Below are 21,415 nucleotides of genomic sequence, written 5' to 3'. Positions count from 1 at the left end.
CTAGAAAAAATCTGAATTCTACAAACTAAATAGGAGCGCTGGAATTCAAACCTAACTGTTTTCTGTAACTCTCTCTAGATTTCATGGAACTGCACCACGCGCTTTTAACTACACCTGCAACAGCGGGACCACCAATATACAATTGGAATAGAGGACACATGCTATTATCAAGCACGTTTATAAGGCACTTTAGGGGCGGACATCCGGTGGCGCCAGAAGGGACGTCACCCAGGAAGTGACATCACCTACCAGTGCCGACGTTATTAGAAACAGGCGAGGCCGTTTACGGCTGGAAAACCGAAGAGGTATGCGAAATAGGAAAATGATTGCTTTTCTTTGTCCTTCTCAGATGCGTTTTTCAGCAACTAGCAGCTCTAGGAGGTCGCATTAAGCCCCTGTTTCCGAATTACTTTGAGGTAAAGCTTGGTCAGGAAAATAGTGGGTTCGGATTGTAGTCCGGGGGTGGGGGGGGAATTAACTCACTGAGCACACATTCCTCGCACTCCAGCTCCAGGAGGTTATTTTTTATTGCATCACTTTTAAAGTATTATTTAATTTTGAAGTAATTATCTTCCCGGTTTGTGGCCTCACTCTTAGCATTATTCTGGAGATAAGCAGAGGCAAGTTGTATTTACCAAAAACTAGGCAGCTGCGGATTTGGACATTTAAAATGTATGCAACAGCTGACGTTTAAAAAAATGCCTCATTTATCTCTCACTTTTTATCCTTTCTGATCTATATATTAATTGCGCTCAAATCGCTTCGGGTCAGTTTCTGCTCCATAAAACTGAAAACAAAATACTTTCCTCCCGTTAGTTTCTAATAGCAAGAGGGTATGTTTTTTAGACATGGGTTTTTATATTTCAGTTTTATGGAGCAGAACTCGACCTGAAGGGATTGGAGCGCTTTTACAAGGGCATCCGTATTACACAAGATCACATTTGTGTTTTTCTTTAGGCACGGGAAGCTTACGTTATTTGCAGAGAATCACAGGATGTCTGTGCTACCAATTTATTAGGTGTGGGGGCGTATTTGGCAATCCCTGTCCTCTGGCTTTTTCTACGGTATCCCTATCCACCACTATATGAGGCTGTCTTCCAGTAGCACAGATGTTTTCACCTCACATAGGCTATGCTGTTTGCAAAGCTATTTTTCATTCACTGCTGGGTCTGTCAGTTGGGACGAGACATTTTCAACATTAGAGAGCCACCAATATAATAGTTTGTCTTTCCAATCATCCCTCCTATCACTGGTACCCTGATTCTTAAAATGCAGTGAATGGCACTTTTTTGCACTAATATTTTACTAAATCACATTCCGACAAGAACTGTGCTCCTTATTCGTGCCCTTTGCCATGGAGACATTTATTTTCAGTCTTGCCCATGGCAAGGGACACAGTGGTGTCAGTTATAAGGTCCCAGCTGTTTGGATCTCCCCAACTCTGCAATCAGTATTTCAAATGCCGGGGGTGTGGCTGACAGAGCAGCAAGATGGCCACTCATTGAGAGTGTTCTGCTTGCCGCAAATAATATCCTACATAATCTTGCATAGCTAAGAACCAAATGTGACTGCTACACTGGAGATTGAAGTGGACAGCGGTGCGCTTTGATTGTTGCCGCTGTTGGGGATTTCTGCCCAGCTTCGACGATTGTAGACGGCCTGGTGAATATATTGGGGCTGCGCCCGCAGTACGTAACTGGCGGCTGGGCACAAGCGGAGGGTCTGCGAGGTGGTACCCCCAACAACGTTCCTGCATCCTGTAGTGTTTGCCCGGCGAGGCAGTGCTGCACATTGCCGACATTTTTACTCGTTGAGCTAAGTGGCCTGTTTCCATGTTGCCTGGGCCCCAGCTCCGGTGTGCAGCTATCTAAGGTGCATGCGGATTGGTATTGAGCTGGAAATGGATGTGAAGCTGCTGGTGCTTCCCTGAGGTTCGAGATTGTTCCTGCCGTGCTGCTTCGGTTGGGCCGTGTGAGGAGCAAGAGCGGTCCTGTGAAACGATGATCCACCATTTCGAATTTGGGGCCGCCTCTGTGCCAACTGAGGTGTAGTGCTTTCCTCGCGTGTATAGTGTTAGAGGCCAGAGGCACGTAGAGGTGTGCTTCTGGCTCCTTGCTTGGCCCTACTAGTTGAATTGCTGCTGAGCTCCCGAAATCTCTGGCAGCTGCGCTGGGCAGCAGAGACCTGACCGTGGAGGGCGACTCGTGGGTGCCAGCTGAATGTGAAGCAGGCAGGCGCGGCTCTCTCACCGACTCATTCGTGTCATCCTTTGTGGTGAGTGGCACTTCCTGCTCCCCCGGGGGCTGTGTGCTTTCTCTCCTCGCCTGAGCTGATCTGCGGAGTGAGCTGGGAATTACCATCAACACTAGCGAAGAGGTGGAGACGGCTGGAATATTGTATGCAACATAAGCAGGTGGATTGTACATCTTCTCCACTCAGAAATGGTTGCTCTGCTGCCTGATTTGCTGGATGTATAATTGATGTGTGCTCGGACGAGCAGCGGCATATGCCTTGTGTCAAGAGAGACCACGTGTGTGGGCTGCGGTGCGCTCCTCTTCCGGTGGACTGAGCTCGTTCTACCTGGGCTTGCCTGTTCCACTTTCTTTATGTGTGTCACACTCCACCAGGGTATCTGAAGACTGTGGGAGTAAAGGTGGGTTCAAACTTGTGCCTGTAGCTTTGGAACTGTAGAGTGGCAGCCCAACAGTCGAGGAGTAAAGTGCACTGGACAGTGATTCTTAGGGCTACTCTCCAACAGTCCCTTTCACCAATTTGACATTGTCAGGGTGCAATCTTCCTATCCTCGTATCTCTTAAAACTGACGGTGCTGTCAAAAATTGGAAGTTAATGCATGTTTGCCCACGGGTCTTTGACCATACCAAACACTTAATTATTGTGGTTTTCTCATTCTGCTGTTGACTGCTCAGGGTCAGTTAAGATGGGCAAGTCGGATACAAAGCAAACTAAACTACAATTTTAGAGAAGGCACTTAACCAGGCATACTGAAAACAAAGGTGACACAGATTCTGAATCTGGCGCGAGGGATGGTGCTTTGGGTGGAAGGGTTGATCTGCGGACTCTACTTCTTGACATGAAGTCTAGCTTGAAAACTATAGATACCAAATTAGGCCCCCTCACATCACGGCTAGATCAAGTGAAAAAGCATGTGGACACTCATGAGACTCGTCTTGACCAGCTTGATAACCACGCCACTGAACTGTATGAATTTCAAACAGACACTAAAGAGCAGCTGCTCCAAATGTACAAGCTTCTGAACGTTCTACGGGCCAAGAATGATGACTTAGAACCCAGGTCCAGAAAGAACAACCTTCGTATAACGGGTATTCCTGAAACGACAGCCATAGATAAAATGGCAACCATTGTAGAAGAGCTGCTGCGCGACTTGTTCGGTCCCGAACTATCCACAATGTTCTTTGTGGAGAGAGCTCACCACACGCTGGGCCCTAGGCCTCCTCTGGGGTCAACGCCCCGACCTAATCTTGCACGTATACTAAATTACTGAGAACGGGACACCATTCTAAAGCTCTCCAGTGAAAGAGGGTCCATCAACTACAAGGTAAATAATATTTCCATTTTACCGGATTTCACCCCATTGGTCCAGGCGGCTAGACGCAAGTTTGTGCCGGTTAAACGTATTCTTAGGCAGAGGTTTCAATATATCCTACGAATTTGTAGGTGTCACTGGAGGGCACAACACACTGTTACACCGACGTCAAATCAGCACTGAAGTTTGCTAAACATGTACGGGGAAGAAAAACCAAGGGAAGAGAGCTACAGGATCCCAGTCAGACACCAGACTAAGTGATATAGAATAGTTCTGCTGGCTTGGCATGTGGTATTGCTGTTAACAAATGTGCTCTGTCTGCATAGTTTGAAAAAACAACAACATTTTAAACAAGGTTTGTTAGACTTGCATATACTATTTAATATACTACCACTGGTCCTCTGGATGATCAAGTTCTTGCCTACCTTATCTCAATGCGGCCACCCTGTCGCCGGACAGGGGTGTATGCTGAGTAAACAATGCCCCCCGAAAGAACTTCCATCTCTGACTTTCACGCAAGAGTAGTGGGGCTGTTTTTTAGGATGTTTCTAGTGGGTGGGAAATGCAGCTGTGATGATCTACTCATTACCTTGTGCACAGTTGACGTGTTTTTTCAGAGATCTGTTGCGTGTATACTATGGGGATTTCGTGCCCGGTTAGGACTAGCCATAACTGTGACGTATCTGTTCCCACTCATTATCTTGCTACTTCAAACAATCAATCAATCAATCAAAGCATTTGTATAGCGCGCTACTCACCCGGAGGGTCTCGAGGCGCTGGGGGGGGGGGGTCCGCTACTGCTCGAACAGCCAGGTCTTGAGCTGTTTCCTGAAGGCGAGGTGGTCCTAGGTCAGGAGGAGGTGGGTCGGGAGGGAGTTCCAAGTCTTGGCGGCGAGGTAGGAGAACGACCGTCCCCCTGTGGTGGCTCTTCGGATGCGGGGGACGGCGGCGAGGGCGTGGCCGGTCGATTGAAGCTGGCGACTGGGAGCGTAGAAGTTGAGGCGGCTGTTGAGGTATCCTGGGCCTTGGTTGTGCAGGGCTTTGTGTGCGTGGTTGAGGAGGCGGAAGGTGATTCTCTTGTTGACCGGGAGCCAGTGCAGGTCTTTCAGGTGTCCGGAGATGTGGCTGCGATAGGGGATGTCCAGGATGAGTCGAGCTGAGGCGTTCTGGATCCGCTGGAGTCTCTTCTGGAGTTTGGCGGTGGTTCCGGCGTAGAGGGAGTTGCCGTAGTCCAGTCGGCTGGTGACAAGGGCCTGGGTGACCGTCTTCCTGGTCTCGGTGGGGATCCACCGGAAGATCTTGTGCAGCATGCGAAGGACGTTGAAGCACGACGAGGAGACAATCACTATAATAGTGAAATTAATTAAATGAAAGTGGGTTTTATAGAGCGCATTACTACCCGAAGGCCTCGTAGCGCTGAGGTTGCTTACTTCTGGGAGACTGCACAATTATGTGGGTATATATATAAATTATAGTATCGTGGGTATATATATAAATTATATATATATAAATTATAGTATCTAAATGATCCTCTATAATATATTTCCCTATAACATAAGGGGGCTGAACAACTTCTGTAAGACTAAACTACTCCACTTGTTTCTAGGTAGGCATAGCGTAGATATCTGTTTCCTTCAGGAAACTCACTTAAACACTACTTCTAAGGTTAAATTTCACGCCAAACGTTGGGATCCGATATACTCCTCTAATTATTTTAATTATGCCAGGCGGGTGTCGATATTGATTAGAAGGGGTATTGGTTGGACCAATGTCGAGTCAATTGCAGACCCTGAGCGCAGGTATATAATTCTGGTTTGGAGGCTGAGTAATGTTACTGTTACTTTGGTGGCAGTCTATCGTCCGAACTTGGACGCACCCAAATTCTTCCATAAGCTGTCCGCATCTCGGATACAATCCCTATTACTCCTGATTGCACCCCCTGATCAATCCGGCTTTAATCCTGGAAGGTCCACTGCCCATAACCTCCGCACCTTTTTATTTATTTTTATTTTACTGTTTTACATTACCTAGATCCTTGCTGTAAGGCCTTAGCGGCTCTCTTGGATGCGACCAAGGCTTTTGATTCTCTAGAGTGTTCCTTCCTTTTCACTATCCTGACTCCGCTAGGTTTCAGCCCTCCTTTTTATTAACCAAATAAAATTGCTGTATAATCATCAACTGCTAGGCTCCGTCTTTACGGTGTAATATCTGCTCCTTTGTCAATCATACGTGTTACAAGACAGTTTTGTCCTCTGTTCCCTTTATTCTTGGCTATAGTCATGCAGTCTCTGGCTGTGCGTCTTAGGCAGCACCACGCCGCTAGGGTTCTAGGGTTCTCCACCAGAGGCTCATTGTATTATTGTACATTACCCTACATGTCAACAACCCAGAGGAGAATCTAGACCTGGTGCTGCGCAAGCTGCTTTTTTTGATGGACTATCGGGTATAGAAATTGGGCAAAGTTGGTCCTCTTCCCACTCACTAAGGATACTGCTCCTTTTCCATTCGAATTTTCTCTTGGCTGGGCGCAGGACCCTGTCTGATATCTGGGCATTTGGCTCTCCGGTGATCTACAGAAGCTGTGGGAAGCTAACTATGGGAAAGCTACCACCTGGTTGGAAAGCAAGGTACAAACTTGGGTGCAGCTACCGCTTTCCCTAGCTGGTACAGTTGCCATTGCCAAGATGGTTGTTCTTCCAACATTTTTATATCTAATTGATAATCTACCCCTTATGCTAACATAAGCCTTTTTTGACACCTTGAGGTCCTTGATGATATTGCTGGTGTGGGCATGCAAACAGGCACGTATCTCGTGGGAGTTGTTGACTCTCCCGCTGACATAGGGGTATCGGGACTCCAGATCTTTAGCTGTATGCTTACTGTGCTCAAGCCCAGTTCCTGCACTTCTGGATACACCGTTGCCTTTCCAGACCCATGTTGCGATGGAGATGGACAGAGTGGATCCAGCTCCTCTCTCAGTGGCGGTTTATCATAAATACAAGAGACCAACTGCTGAGATAAATACAGTAATATCACTACGCAGGAGCTGGGAGGGCTTGAGGAAAAGGGACAACCTCGATTATGTATACGCCCCATCAATGCAGCTGGCCTATCATCCTCCTATTCCTCGCTTGGGTGATAAAGGTGCGATGGATCGGGCACTCAGACTAGGTCTTCATACTTTCCAAGATTTGTTCCCGGGAGGTAATATTGGCTCTTTGCGGGAGTGGGAGAGGGGGTAGGATTAAACTTTGCCTACCTTTTCCTGCGTCACAAAGTACTAGATGCATGCAAATAGAAATACAAGACCTTTCTCAACTCTCCGCCCAGACTGTTCGTGCTTGAGCAAATACTAACATGCCCATCTCAGCATAAGCTTATTACACGCATGTATAACGGTATACAGACTACCCATCCAGCGGTCCTGCCCAAAGCACTAGCTGGTTGGAAAGTAGACCGAAGTCCCACAGTAGACCTGGCACAATGGAAATACTGTTGTGGCCAGTTACGCATGTTATCCCCCAACTACAAATTAAGGTTGATTTATTTTAAATTCTTGCAAAGATTTTATCGCATCCCTGTGCAGCTATTTTGGATGGGGCTTCGTTCGAACTCCAACTGTTGGAAGTGTGGGGCTACCCCAGCTACCTTTTTGCACCTGCCTTGTACCTGCCTGGTCATAGCGACATACTGGGTTGCTGTTTTCGCCACAGTAGGAGATATTCTGGGTACGTCGGTCGAGCCCAGTCCCCTGCTAGGCCTACTGGGGTACGTTAAAGATGCTCCAGCAAATGTTAGCCATCTGCTTGCTATGTTCCTCCTGAAGGCAAAGTGGGTAGGTATACATTGGGGCTTACCTGTTGCTCCATCAGTTGAAAACTGGTTACAAGACATCACCTTTTGTCTACTCAACTGTCATTATTTTGGTAGCAAATGCAGACTTCCTCTAGACCAAAGTACATCTGGGAGCCATTGTTGGCGTGTTTCCGTAATAATGCTACAGAGGACGAGGCCGGACGCACCCCCCTATCCACTAACACTATATCAGAACGGAATGGCACGCCTGTTCACCTCCAAATGGCTGGGGTACGTTGCTTATATATACACATTGTAATATGCTGTACCCTGTGAATAGGTACTTGGTAATTGAATTGCTCTATGATTGCAGAAATGGTAAACTATTCTGTTGTAAATAACTTCAAGCACAGACCAGTTGTTTTAATGTTGTGTTGCTGTGAGATATTGTCTATCTATTACGCCATATTGATGCAGAACATTGATATGTTTATATGTGTTTGTTATTATGGCAAAATGACAATAATTAAAAAAAAAGTGTTTCAAATGCCTATGTCTGCCATCATATGCTCAATAAAAACATATATGTAGATGTCGAAGTAGTCAAAAAGCAGTGTTAGAATATTTTGGCCTCCTACATGATTGTTTCTGAACCAAGCAGACCTCTGAGTTTCTCACATCCATGTATGAGTAGCGCAGGCGATTCATTTTTCTGCGTTCTGGGCTTTATAGTCCTATTTATCAGAATATAAAAGTGACACAATAGGTACAGAATACAGTGGGAAACCGGACCTGGCAAAGCAAATGGGTTGGACATTACCTGCCAGCCTTCTGACATTTTCTGTGCTAGTTTTGTACCTACATGTCTTTTGCAAAACTTTGTTAGCAGCTTCAATCAGTTTTTTTTTGTTTTCAGATAGCTCACTTGCTATAGCAGTTCCAGAAATGAACTACGCTGTCTCGCAGTATCTTTCTTATGAAAGGAAGAATGATGTCACAGGGAAGTTAGTCATTCAGCTCAAGTGAGCTGACTGACCCTCTGCCCATGCTGTATGCTGCACTGGGTGGGACAAAATTGTAAATTACACAACATGCCAGTGGAAGAAGAGGCCTGACTGAACGTCCTTGCAATTTAAGTCTATTGCATAAATAATTTTAGTGAAATCACCAGACATAAAACACCTGGGCTGAATAACCTACAAAAGAAATTATGCTTGAAACTCATTCTGTCACCTTTTTTTTTTCTCTCTCTACCCTTTAGTCACTTTTTGTCTTTTACTTTATTCTCGATTTGTTTAATCTTCATCACAATTTTGTTATTCCTACTATGTTTCACACTCTTCCTTTCTATATATTTTTTTAATCTACGTAACTAAGCTCATTTTTAGGTAAAAACCTGCGCTGTCTAGTTTGCTGAAAACATCTTGCGGAGATTCAGAAAACTGACCTAGGAATGCATTCACCCTTTGTTTACCATTGGCTTTGTGGTTTGTAACTCACATTTTCTAGCTTTCTATTTGCTGGCTTTATTAGCTTTAAACTGTCCAGTTCGAGTTCGCGCCTCATGTTGCCCAAACCTTGTTTACTGTATTCTTACGAATTTGCTATCTGCTAACATTCGTTTAACTCTTGTTCCTATCATATCATATTTGCTGTGCATTCAAAGACAGAGGTGAAAAATCAGGCTTTTTCTTTTAAGAACCTTTGGTTTTTGTTCTCTGACTTCAAAGTGAGAGCATTTATGTGACAGTCCTGCTAAGTACCCATGTAAGAGGAGAGTATGTTGGAAGTCTTTTTCCCAGCACACTACAAATCAATTTCAATTGTCTTTATTTCGATTTGATTCATCATAAAAGACATTTTGTACAATAAGAACAGCCACAGGGAAAACGAGCAGTAATTCATGAATATGGTTAAAATACAATTTCCATAGGCTAAAAGGGCACTTAGCGTATAAAATAAACATAGTTAAAACAATTGTTAAAATTCATAAAAATCAAAATAGATGCTACACTGATTCCGGCCTGGACCTAATAATCCATACCCATCCTAAAAATGTTGCTATGGCAATAACAATAGGTTCACTTGTATCATACCTTAGGACCCTTAAGGCTACAGATCCCACCCTTGTACCCAGATTTCGACAAATCGCTTTTAACCATTTAACCCGAGGGGCCACATAGGCCGGACACTCAAAAATATGTGGCCAATAGATTCCCTGCGATCCATACACCATCTACAGGATTCACCAGCCTTTCCCCGCCAGTTTTTAGTAAATGAACGGATGGGAAGACAACCAACCCAAAGCTGATGGTATAATTTCCTATCACTGGACCTACTAATAGTGTCCCAATATTCTTCTAGTAGACGGTCACTTTTTAATTCCAGTAACATCCCAGTCAGTGAAGTGACCGGAGTCTGACTGAAGTGTTTCTGGCTAATCATAGTCCAGTACTGCTGTTTAAATAGCTTTTTAGATGGAAAGAGGCTATTAACAGGGTCAGACCACAAGTTTCCCAGTCCCATAGCCTCCAAGAGCAATCTGATCTGCCTAAACCATGGGAGATTTCCCGAACCCATGATGGAACGGGCAATGTCATCTATGGCATGGTACCCAAGGTCCAATAATAACGGTTTCGTGGGGCTAGAACCGGGGAGACCTATTAGGTTCCTTAGACATTTGTTTTGTGCCTTAACCAAAGAGGAAAGGTCCGCAAAGCCCAATAGGTCCGCTCCGTACAGGATCGCTGAACCTAACCTGGAGTTATATATTATCAGAGCTGGGCCTATCCTAATGGTCTGGGACGTTCTCTCCTCTTTTATCAGACATCCTGTGAGTTGGGCAAACTTGAGGGTCAGAGTGTCAATTTGCGGCTTCCAAATAATTTTGCTCTCTAGCAGAATACCCAAATAAGTCATTACATTAGTCTGATCTAGTTTTGTGTTGTTCATTGTAACATGGCCCACAACAGGTCTACCCCTATTTAATACCATAAACTTAGTTTTTGAGACATTAACCTGTAAATTGTGGTCTTTACAAAAATCATCTAACTTGTTTAGGGCAGCCTGCAAGCCCATCTGCGTCTGTGATAATAGAAGCGTATCATCCGCAAACATTAAAAGCGGATATTTGGTCCCACCCAGGGAAGGGGCGTCCGTTGAGAAGTTTGAAAAATACTGCACAACCCTATTAATGTATAACAGAAACAGGGTTGGCGCAAGGACGCACCCTTGCCTAACACCCCTTGACACTGGAAATATGCTTGTGACCTGCCCTTGCTTGCCCCATCACACTTGAGCGAAATTCGACTCATGGAGTCTCATAACAATATTCAGAAGTTCCGGGGGCATCCCCATACTACCTAGAACCCACCACAGTTTGGTCCTAGGGACAAGGTCAAAAGCAGACCTAAGGTCAATGAAGGCGGCGAACAGGGTACCACCGCCAAGGGTGACTAGTTTCCAGTAGATGAGTTTGAACCTGAGGACCTGTTCGATGGTACTGGTACTTGATCAAAACCTGGCCTGAAGTGGTGATAGAATTTCCTCCAGCTCCATCCAACTCTGTATTCAAGCCAGGACCATCCTTGCAATGATTTTTTGGATGGTGTCTATCAAACTAATTGGGCGATAGTTCCCCGGGTTTGAACGGTCCCCTTTCTTATATATTTGTAATATCTCGGCACCTCTTCACGACTCCGGGACAACAGCTCCCTTAGATATGCCATTAGCCAGAAATGTAATATAGGGTACCCAATTGTCCTGGTCATGTTTGAAGAGGTCCGCCGGGATACAATCAATACCCGGAGCCTTTCCACTAGGGATCTTACTCAGGGCCTCCTCAACTTATCTACTTTCAATGACTAGGTCGTGCATACTGGCCGTATCTTGAGTGACTAGGGGAATGACAACCTCATTCAGATTTAACCCTGAGAATTGGGACTCCAAGTGCTCGACCCATCTATCAATAGGGACATGATTTGCGGGCACCTGCGAGTTTTGGGAGTTGCCCCATTTCACGATGTTCCAGAACTTGGTCAAATTTTTATGTTGACTGGCAACAAGAAGGTCCTGCCAGTGGTTGTTATCCCACTCTTGCTTGGCCTGGGTTTTAGCTTTGCAGTAGATCCGCCTGGCAGATCTGATAACATCCATAATCTTTGTTTTATTGGCTGCAGCTAATAGACCATATTTCTCCCTACACTGTTTGTTATACCAGTTTTTGCACTTGGATTGGCCCATTTTTTCCTTGAGATTCACAGATTTAGTAAAGTGCATTTTTAGGCCAGAAAATAGGTCTACATGAAGTTTTGTTATCTTCCTGTTTATGTCTGCCTGTGTTGGGAGAGAGCGCAGGGTTTTATGGGCCCTAGTTACTTTGGTATTCATCGCATCTAGTACCCCAGGGTCAATAACAACCTTCGCCCAGTGCACCCTACGTTGATCATTTGTTAAAAGGGCATCAGTCGTGACTATCTCTGCGTGCTCTTTACAGCGCAGGTCTCCGCTTAGCTGAAAGGTAGCTACAAGGGGATTGTGGTCGCTCTCAGAGCGATCCACAATCTCCATATCCCTTAAGGTTGACCAACACTCAACTTTGATAAGGACATAATCTATTCTATTTTTGCGCAAGCCATTATCATATGTATCCCTGCCCATTTTGTCAGAGACGGTCTGCCCATTCGCTGCCCTAAAACCACGTTCTAGGCAGAGACCCATCCATTGTAGGGCCGATTCAAGAGGGGGGATATTCCATTGGGCGTCTGATTCTGTCAAAAGTATATCCCCGTCAACATACAGTGGCTCAGAAGAACAATTTATGTCTCCTGCTATTATTATGTTTATACCCGGGCTACCTGAATCCAAAAAAACTATCAAGGTTTTGAAAGGTAACCGTCCCACGCCCGCCAGGCAGGCCTCTATTATAGACATTAATAATGAGTATTTCTGGGCCGCCGGAAAAGTGTAACTTTACAGCCAAAAAGATCCGGGTTGTCAAAGGCTATTTCCATGGGGCTACATTTGATGGTTTGCCTAACTCAAGTACTCAGGCCTCCCATTGGTCTACCTTTTGCCCCTTTGGCTGCTACTTTATAAAAATTAAGAAAACCTGGTAAGTAAACCGGATCAACTGCCCATGTCTCCTGGAAGACTAGTATATAAAAAATTTCCGCCCAAGCCAACCACTCTCCTATAGAGATTTTGCTCCACAGACCAGCTATGTTCCACGAAACCAAAGTAATTTGTTGGGTGTCAAAAGCCTTGAGTATTGCTTGAAAAGGCAAAGCAAACTGGGCATCCAATAGGTCAATGCTACCCATGTTATTACAACCTCTCACGCGTGGACAACGGTCCCTGGGTCTGGGCTAATCATTACCCAAGTTTAATCCACCCACAGATAGGGCCACCCCAGGATTTAAAGGTCTTATATAAGATGTGTTACTGTCATGGGCGCTCTCTTTGGGGGGGGGGGGAAGAGTAGATTGAGAGTCTCGAGCTGTCTTGTGGTACTAGAAGGGAGGAGATTTCAGTGTCAATTACTGCGTTTCCAACACCCAATGACTCCCCATTTAAGGAACTACTAGGTACCATCTTCTCATCAATTTTACAGGCTTTACCACTATGCATAACTATACTGTTTCCCCTGTTCCCATGGGTCAGTCAGTCCACACACTCCAAACTACTCAACGCCTCAAAACGGTTATGCAGGGGGAGACGGTACTTCTGACCACATGGGCCATAGGGGCTTCTGGAAAACATATCCCACCCATTAAACTGATCAAATGTCTCTCCTCTGCGATAGTGGGGAAAAACGTATCCCAGGTCTAGGGTGAGAATTTCCTTTTCACCCTGATTGCTATGCTATAGCAATGTACTCAACCCCTACTCCACCCTAATGTACAAGAATACAAAGTACGGAAAGGCAACCTAAAAGGGAAGATTATTATTATACAGTTGTGATTCCACAGAATGAGATCAGGAGTCTTCGGTGTCTCTTTTGCTTCTTTTTATTTTCAAAATATTGAGGTATAAGACAAACTCATGCAGCCAATTCGTTTCGCTCTGAATAGGGCTTCATCATGGCTGCAAAGATTAACATATCTTACAATAAGACAAAACAGAACACAGTCTCCAACATAAATACTTAACCCAAATGATATATCCCAGAGACTGTAACACTGGGTTTGTACATGTTACTGAATTCATTTCACCAAACATTGCTTTCTTTACTGTTCGCTTACAGTTTATCCTGAAAGTTACTCAGATACTGTTTCGTGTAGTCTCATGATGAAAAGCACAGAAAACCCAAAAGGCGTATTAAACGATGAGCAATACAGAATAGTGTTCATACCAAGAACCTTCAGGCATATCAATAAAAAGAAGAAAGAAAAAGGAAAAAGAACAAACGTGTTTGCTACCCAAAAAAGTGGGAGGCAAAATACCAACTCATAAAATCATTGTAGCTTTCCATATCACCAACACAATTGTACCAAGAGAAGAAAAAGATTTGCAAAGTAGAAAAGGAGATCAACTGATTCCTGTATGAGAGTAGGATCTGCTTACTATGGTTACCCCCACTTTTTGGTGGTGTTGAACTGTTTTTTTACTTTAGTCTGGCTGGGGCCCTGCTACCCAGGACCCCAACCTAGCTGCTTCCTCTCTAAATGTATTGCAAGTATTATAAGTACACTCCAGTTTGGTTACTGGGGTACCCTTGTGAGTCCCTAGTATATGGTACACTAGGTACCCCAGAGGCCTACCAGGGGCTGCTGCATGTATTACGCCACCCCTGGGCAGCCTTCCAAAATGACACCACAGGACTGCTACTGCAGCCTGGGTAAGGTGGTGCATGCACCCCTTACTAAGATATAGGTTGCCTAGATCTACCTTTAATCACTGCACATAAAAACCTATAAGTCACCCTATGGCAGGCCTTGTCAATCCTGAAGGCAGGATGCTTGGTTTCGTGTGAGAGGGTGCCCATGCATGAGCAGGACCCCTCTACAGCTTTCGGAATGTATTCTCCGAGGCTGTTCGGTGATGCAGCGAGACCATATACTCTTAAGTGCATTATGACCTCGTGGTAAATGCTAACTTTGGAATGGCTGCATGGACTGGCGTCCGAGGTAGAATTTCACCCTTCTAGAGGGAGAGACATGTATACAATGGTCTTACCAGTAGTAGTTTAAAAAAGCCTTGGCATCACAAAATGAATGCCACACCCACAGACATGGGTCTGACCTTCTGCTGCTGGATCAAACTCCGGCAGGGAAGGTCTGGACAATAGGTTTCCTGTCACAGGCAGGTGTAAGCACCTCCTAGACAGGCTTTAGTGTATTGGGGCTGGGTGGGTGCACTCTGAGAGTGCCAGAAAGTCTGCACTGGGGCACATTTGGTGTCCCTGTGCATAGCCCAGTTCAAACCAGTTGCAGGTGCTACCAGCCCCTGCTCTAGCACGAAACTGGACAAAGGAAATGGGTGTAGCCACCCCTCTTTGCAAACCCTCCCGTAGGTGGGTCCCCAGAGTATGCCCAACCCCTTTCTTGAGTATAAGTAAGGAACCCCTGGCAACAGGACTTTAGGTTACACCTTGACGAAACTCTGAAACTGAATCTTGGAACTTGGACGCTCTACTAAAGACTAGAGGACAGAAGAATCTCCCTTAGGGTGCTTGGCATGCATAACGAAGCATCTTGCCGGTCTACATTTCCAAAGCTCCCGCCGGACTCTGAAGTATTTTCAGCACAGGAAGAGGATTTCAAGACTTCAGAGGCCCAACCCGAGTCCCCAGCAAAGCTGAGACCCGCAGCCCTCGTGAGTGACGTGAAACCGGAATTCCTGGACACCGTGCACATTTGCTAGTGCATTGACTTCTCGACGTCTCCTGAAGTTGTGCTTTGGGTTACTTGTAGCCCAAGCTCCGAGCACCATCTGCACTGAAGAATCCAGGGCCTACGCTCCACTAGTGTTCCGTAAGCCCGCTTCTTGCATTTACGCTTGAGGCTCCTTTGCGATCCCTGGTCCTTCGACTGGTGGGTCCCTTTGAAGGCAACTCTGATTTTCCTTGGGCTTCCCTGGTTACTCCAGACGTGCCATGACTCCCCATCCTGGCGTGGTGAGTCCCTCAGACCTTGCTGGTCTGCACCAAAGCATTTCTTTGATTTCTGCGTGGGTTGCTGTTCCCAAGGCTTGTTGGGTCCAATCTGGGCACCAACAACGCAGCGCTCGACATCCTTCGTGGGACAGCTCGTCGACACCTCCTGGTCCTCGTGACTGAAGAGTCAAGCTTCACCTTCACCTGAAATCACCCAACATTGGTGGGCATTCGACTATCGTGCCCCTGGTCACTGGCAAGTGACCCAGACTCTGTCCCCTCTGCTTTCAGGTTCTTCTCATCTTCAATTCACGCTTGGATCAACCTGTACACTTTCCACTTTGGCAGCAGCACTTTGCAGCAGATTGCCATTGAATACGATGACGATTCCCGACACCAAAAGACACCTATGCAGCCGGCTTCCCTGAGTGAGGTAACTTGAGTACTCCGGTGCTCCTGTGGGTGTTGGCCCTAGAACCCCTTAAGTCTAAAGGGGTTTAATCAAAGTCCCCCTCTAAGTATCCTTTATCTTTAAATTTCCAACAGCGACTTTCCCCATGGAAGCTAATGGTTATTCACGGGTATGTTCTCATACTGCACGCGTCCCCCGTTGGTCCCCTGTGTCACTACCATGGGTGGTTCCTTGTGGCCCCAGTAGTTCTACAGGCTCCAGGCCTTGTGTCTAGGCAAGTCGTGGTTCATATACCACTTAATATATGGATTGGTACGCCCCTAGGGCTCCATGTTTATTGTGCTAATTTACTGTGTGTTATATTAAGTCTACTGTGTGTACTTTTGCCTCTAGCCTCATAAAGAGACTAGTGGGATGCGTTTAGAATAAATACATATATTATATTTATATATATATATATATATATATATATATATATATATTTTTTTTTTTTTGAAAACAGCAAACTCCCAACTGCTATGGACGCAGTTCAAGCGAGCGCAGACCTCGAGCAATCTCCTCAATCAGATCACAATAGATGAGCCAGAAACCAACGCTGTTTTAGTTGAAGCAGTGCATTTAATGAGCAGTGAATAGTGCAGAGCAAGTGCCCTCCATGACGCGTTTCGCCCCGCGGACGGGGCTTGGTCACATGACGCGTCAGGAGTAGGCGGTGGATTAAATTACAATTAAAAGCCCAAACACCTAAAGAAACAGGTTGTAAGGGTAAAATAACGACATTAATTGGCAATAAAATTCATGTGATGGTAAGTCCATAAACAAAGTTCCCAAAAATAATGGAAAGTTGCAAAACAATTAGAGCATAGTGCTAAATATATTTCTGCACGCTCTCTCGTATACAAGAAAAAGCAGACGGCACTCGAAGCTGTAGATTAGGTGGTTTATTGACAGACCCCCGTCACCCCATCAAAGACAAACTCGTTTCGCCGTAAAAAAAAAAAAATATATATATATATATATATATATATATATATATATATTCGAAAAACAAAGGTTGCCCTTTAGAGGATGCCACCTATATCAGAGTTACAGCACTCGGCGCTGCAGGCAGCAATATAGACAGCAGGCCGCCTCCCAACTCTTACAGCCAAACACGTTTCGGGCTCCCATGAGCCCTTGATCACTGGCGAGAAAGAAAGCAGGGCGGGACTCTGAATGCAAATAAATGATGTTCCATCCTCCCGCATCCTGCTTTCTTTCTCGCCAGTGATCAAGGGCTCATGGGAGCCCGAAACGCGGTTGGCTGTAAGAGTTGGGAGGCGGCCTGCTGTCTATATTGCTGCCTGCAGCGCCGAGTGCTGTAACCCTGATGTAGGTGGCATCCTCTAAAGGGCAACCTTTTGTTTTTCGAATAAATTGCAGCCATGCCCGGTCGCGAGGATGCCCTGACGCTGATTAGCGGACCCAGGCACTTGTTACCACAGGTGCTTCTAGGACATCAGGGGCCTGAGCCGCAGGGCGGGACTCTGAATGCAAATAAATGATGTTCCATCCTCCCGCATCCTGCTTTCTTTCTCGCCAGTGATCAAGGGCTCATGGGAGCCCGAAACGCGGTTGGCTGTAAGAGTTGGGAGGCGGCCTGCTGTCTATATTGCTGCCTGCAGCGCCGAGTGCTGTAACCCTGATGTAGGTGGCATCCTCTAAAGGGCAACCTTTGTTTTTCGAATAAATTGCAGCCATGCCCGGTCGCGAGGATGCCCTGACGCTGATTAGCGGACCCAGGCACTTGTTACCACAGGTGCTTCTAGGACATCAGGGGCCTGAGCCGCAGGAACACAGTGGCAGTTGGAAGCGGCGCTGCCTTCACTTCTCTCCTGACAAGGAACAAACATTTATTTATTAGAGGAGCAGGAGCGGTTTCCACTTGGTAAAAGGAACTGCGAGTCAAAGGGCAGCACTTCGAACTACAATTTCCAGCATGCCTTTGGCCCACCTGGGCGGGACTCTGAATGCAAATAAATGTTCCATCCTCCCGCATCCTGCTTTCTTTCTCGCCAGTGATCAAGGGCTCATGGGAGCCCGAAACGCGGTTGGCTGTAAGAGTTGGGAGGCGGCCTGCTGTCTATATTGCTGCCTGCAGCGCCGAGTGCTGTAACCCTGATGTAGGTGGCATCCTCTAAAGGGCAACCTTTTGTTTTTCGAATAAATTGCAGCCATGCCCGGTCGCGAGGATGCCCTGACGCTGATTAGCGGACCCAGGCACTTGTTACCACAGGTGCTTCTAGGACATCAGGGGCCTGAGCCGCAGGGCGGGACTCTGAATGCAAATAAATGATGTTCCATCCTCCCGCATCCTGCTTTCTTTCTCGCCAGTGATCAAGGGCTCATGGGAGCCCGAAACGCGGTTGGCTGTAAGAGTTGGGAGGCGGCCTGCTGTCTATATTGCTGCCTGCAGCGCCGAGTGCTGTAACCCTGATGTAGGTGGCATCCTCTAAAGGGCAACCTTTGTTTTTCGAATAAATTGCAGCCATGCCCGGTCGCGAGGATGCCCTGACGCTGATTAGCGGACCCAGGCACTTGTTACCACAGGTGCTTCTAGGACATCAGGGGCCTGAGCCGCAGGAACACAGTGGCAGTTGGAAGCGGCGCTGCCTTCACTTCTCTCCTGACAAGGAACAAACATTTATTTATTAGAGGAGCAGGAGCGGTTTCCACTTGGTAAAAGGAACTGCGAGTCAAAGGGTAGCACTTCGAACTACAATTTCCAGCATGCCTTTGGCCCACCTGGGCGGGACTCTGAATGCAAATAAATGTTCCATCCTCCCGCATCCTGCTTTCTTTCTCGCCAGTGATCAAGGGCTCATGGGAGCCCGAAACGCGTTTGGCTGTAAGAGTTGGGAGGCGGCCTGCTGTCTATATTGCTGCCTGCAGCGCCGAGTGCTGTAATCCTGATGTAGGTGGCATCCTCTAAAGGGCAACCTTTGTTTTTCGAATATATATATATATATATATATATATATATATATATATATATTTATATACCTGCTGTGGTTCTCCTTTCATTTGGTCATTCACGATTATAGACTGTTAAACAAGCTGCTTTAAATTCCTGCAAGACTTAGCCTGAAGGCTGCTATACACACCTACCACTAGGATAGCTTTCTGTAAAGGTTGTCTTTAACCTACCATCAATAAGGGCCGTTTGGACTGGTGCAAGGTGCCCACTAGAATAGTGGACAGAATATGTCAGGCCAACTTCTCACAGTTCCTTACCAGTGTTTGCATATATTGAGTAAAAGAGCACCAGCTTCTAAGCAACGTTATAGCACGCTGCAAAGAAAATATGAATATAATCAGTACCCCTCCGGCACAGTTCAGTCTCGGTGCTACTAAATAACTAGCATCAAATGGCTAAAACAAGGCATGTCATGGAACGAGGGCTTGTAAACATTGCGGGAAATCATTAAATCCTATTCCAATAAAGTTTATGCTCTATAACTCAGGCTGATATTTGTGCGTACTGGTGTTTAAAGTGAAATTCCACTTGGTTGCGCACAGTTGCTTCTGCTTTTATCTGATCATTTTCTGGATACGTTATGTGCCTATAAATGGAGGTACTTTGGGATGCTAGTTATTAAGTAGCACTGAGACTAAACTGTGACTGAGGGGTACCGATTTGTATTCATATTCTCTTTGCAGCATGCTGTAAGGTTGTTTAGAAGCTGATGCTCTTTTACTCACCGTATGCAAATACTGGTAAGGAACCAGTTGATCTCCTTTTCTACTTTGCAAATTTGCTAATCTTCTTCTCTTGATACAATTGTGTTGGTGATATGGGAAGCTACAATGATTTTATGAATTGTTATTTTGCCTCCTACTTTCTTGGTAGCAAACACATTTGTGCTTTTTGTTTAATGTTTTTTTCTGCTTCTTCTTTTTATTGATTCGTCTGAAGGTTCTTGGTATGAACACTATTCTGTATTGCTCCTCGTTTTACACGCTTTTTGGGTTTTCTGTGTTTTTTCTCTCTTTTCATCATGAGAATACACGTAACTATCCGTGTAACTTTCAGGATAAACTGTAAGCTAACAGTAAAGAAACCAATGTTTGGTGAAATTAATTCAGTAACATGTACAAACCCAGTGTAACAGTCTCTGGGATACATCATTTGTGTTAGTTTTTATGCTTGAGACTGTGTTCTGTTTGTGTTTTTGTCTTATTTTAAGATGTTTTTATGTTAATCTTTGCAGCTCTGATGAAGCCCGATTCAGGGTGAAACGCTCTGGCCACATGAGTTTGTCGTATACTTCAATATTTTGAAGAAAAAAAATAAGCAACACACACACGAAGACTACTGATCTCATTCTGTGGAATTGCAACTGTATAATTAGGGACCCCGATTTTATGTTATTTATTTTTTTCACATTTCCGTCTGTATTTATCCATATTTCTTTTTTGGTCATTTTACCTGTACTTATCCACATTTTAGTAAACTCATCACTCCCTACAAATCCACCAGATCCCTTCGTTCGGACACAGAAAACTTCATCACTACCCCCAGATTCAAGAAAGCCCGCTCAGGAGGAAGACGTTTTTCAGTACAAACTGCACGCCTTTGGAACTCGCTCCCCCGCGACCTGCGGCTCGAACCACAATACCTGCGCTTCAGGAAGCGACTGAAGACTCATCTTTTTCCCCAATGACTCCTCTCCACTCATTAACTGATCTTCTGTCCCCCCCCAACCCCCCCTTTTTTAGGTTTCGACTTTCGGCGAGGGGCGAAGCCCCTCCCAGTCGAAATCTTTTGTTTTCAGTAGTGAGGTTAGGACAGCCTCTGTTTCCAATTGGCTAGCTCCATAAATGGAGGCTAGCCATTGGGAGGCAGAGGCTGTCAATCGCGCTTTCTCACGAAAACGCGATTCGGGGGCATTTCTGGTGCTTTTTTTAAGCCCCGCCCCTTTGTCCCGGGCCGCGCTGCGATTGGCTGCCGGCCCGGGACACCCCCGTGACGTCATTCCCGGGCCGCGCTGTGATTGGCTGGCCGGCCCGGGACCTGACTTGTTTACGTTTCTTTACACGAGTTCGTGGTTTCCTTTAAACAGTTTTCCGTGTGCCCTGCGTCTGCCGGCGCTTACTCACGTCGTAAGCGCCTTTCTCACAGCAGAGACCTCGGCTTCGAGCCCGGCAGGCTGAGAGGCGAGCGGATCCCGCGAGCGCGTGGGACAGTGTCGCCCCTCCACCCTCCCGTCCCGCCGGCTCTCGCGCGCGCCCTGCGCACACCTCCTCGTCCATAATTGATGCCCGCTTTGGGCAGATGCTGCGGGGCCGGGGACTGGAGCATCTGCTAAGTTTATGGAGGAGAGCGGGAGCAGGATGGTGCAGCAGGTATTTCACTTTCTTTTCCGCTCGGCGCTGGCGTTGCGTCACAGGGAGGGCACTGCGGGTGTTAATCTGTCCCGCGCCGCGTGAGCCTCTCGCGAGCCCCTGCTGCCCAAGTCATTCAGCAGGCACCTTCCCCGCCCCCCGCAGTGCGTGGTATCTGGAGCGG

At 46.2% G+C, this 21,415-nt stretch overlaps 1 long non-coding RNA gene across 3 annotated transcripts in view; it reads left to right on the top strand.

The window, feature by feature from the left end:
• The first annotated feature begins 208 nt into the window (after positions 1 to 208).
• LOC147733278 (uncharacterized) overlaps positions 209 to 21,415 on the top strand; it is a 30,958-nt gene continuing 9,751 nt past the window's right edge. For 2 of the 3 annotated variants that reach the window (XR_015308712.1, XR_015308713.1), the window contains exon 1: positions 209 to 305. This is a non-coding gene — a long non-coding RNA (uncharacterized LOC147733278). Of the gene's footprint in view, positions 417 to 21,415 lie in introns of all 3 variants that reach the window. The other variant, XR_015308714.1, reaches the window with a different exon arrangement.

This window comes from Lissotriton vulgaris, chromosome 2_1, assembly GCF_964263255.1.
Source record: "Lissotriton vulgaris chromosome 2_1, aLisVul1.2, whole genome shotgun sequence".
In the NCBI taxonomy this organism is placed as follows: Eukaryota; Metazoa; Chordata; class Amphibia; order Caudata; family Salamandridae; genus Lissotriton; species Lissotriton vulgaris.
Note: the sequence above shows the minus strand (reverse complement) of the source record. Positions and strands in the feature narration are given on the sequence as shown.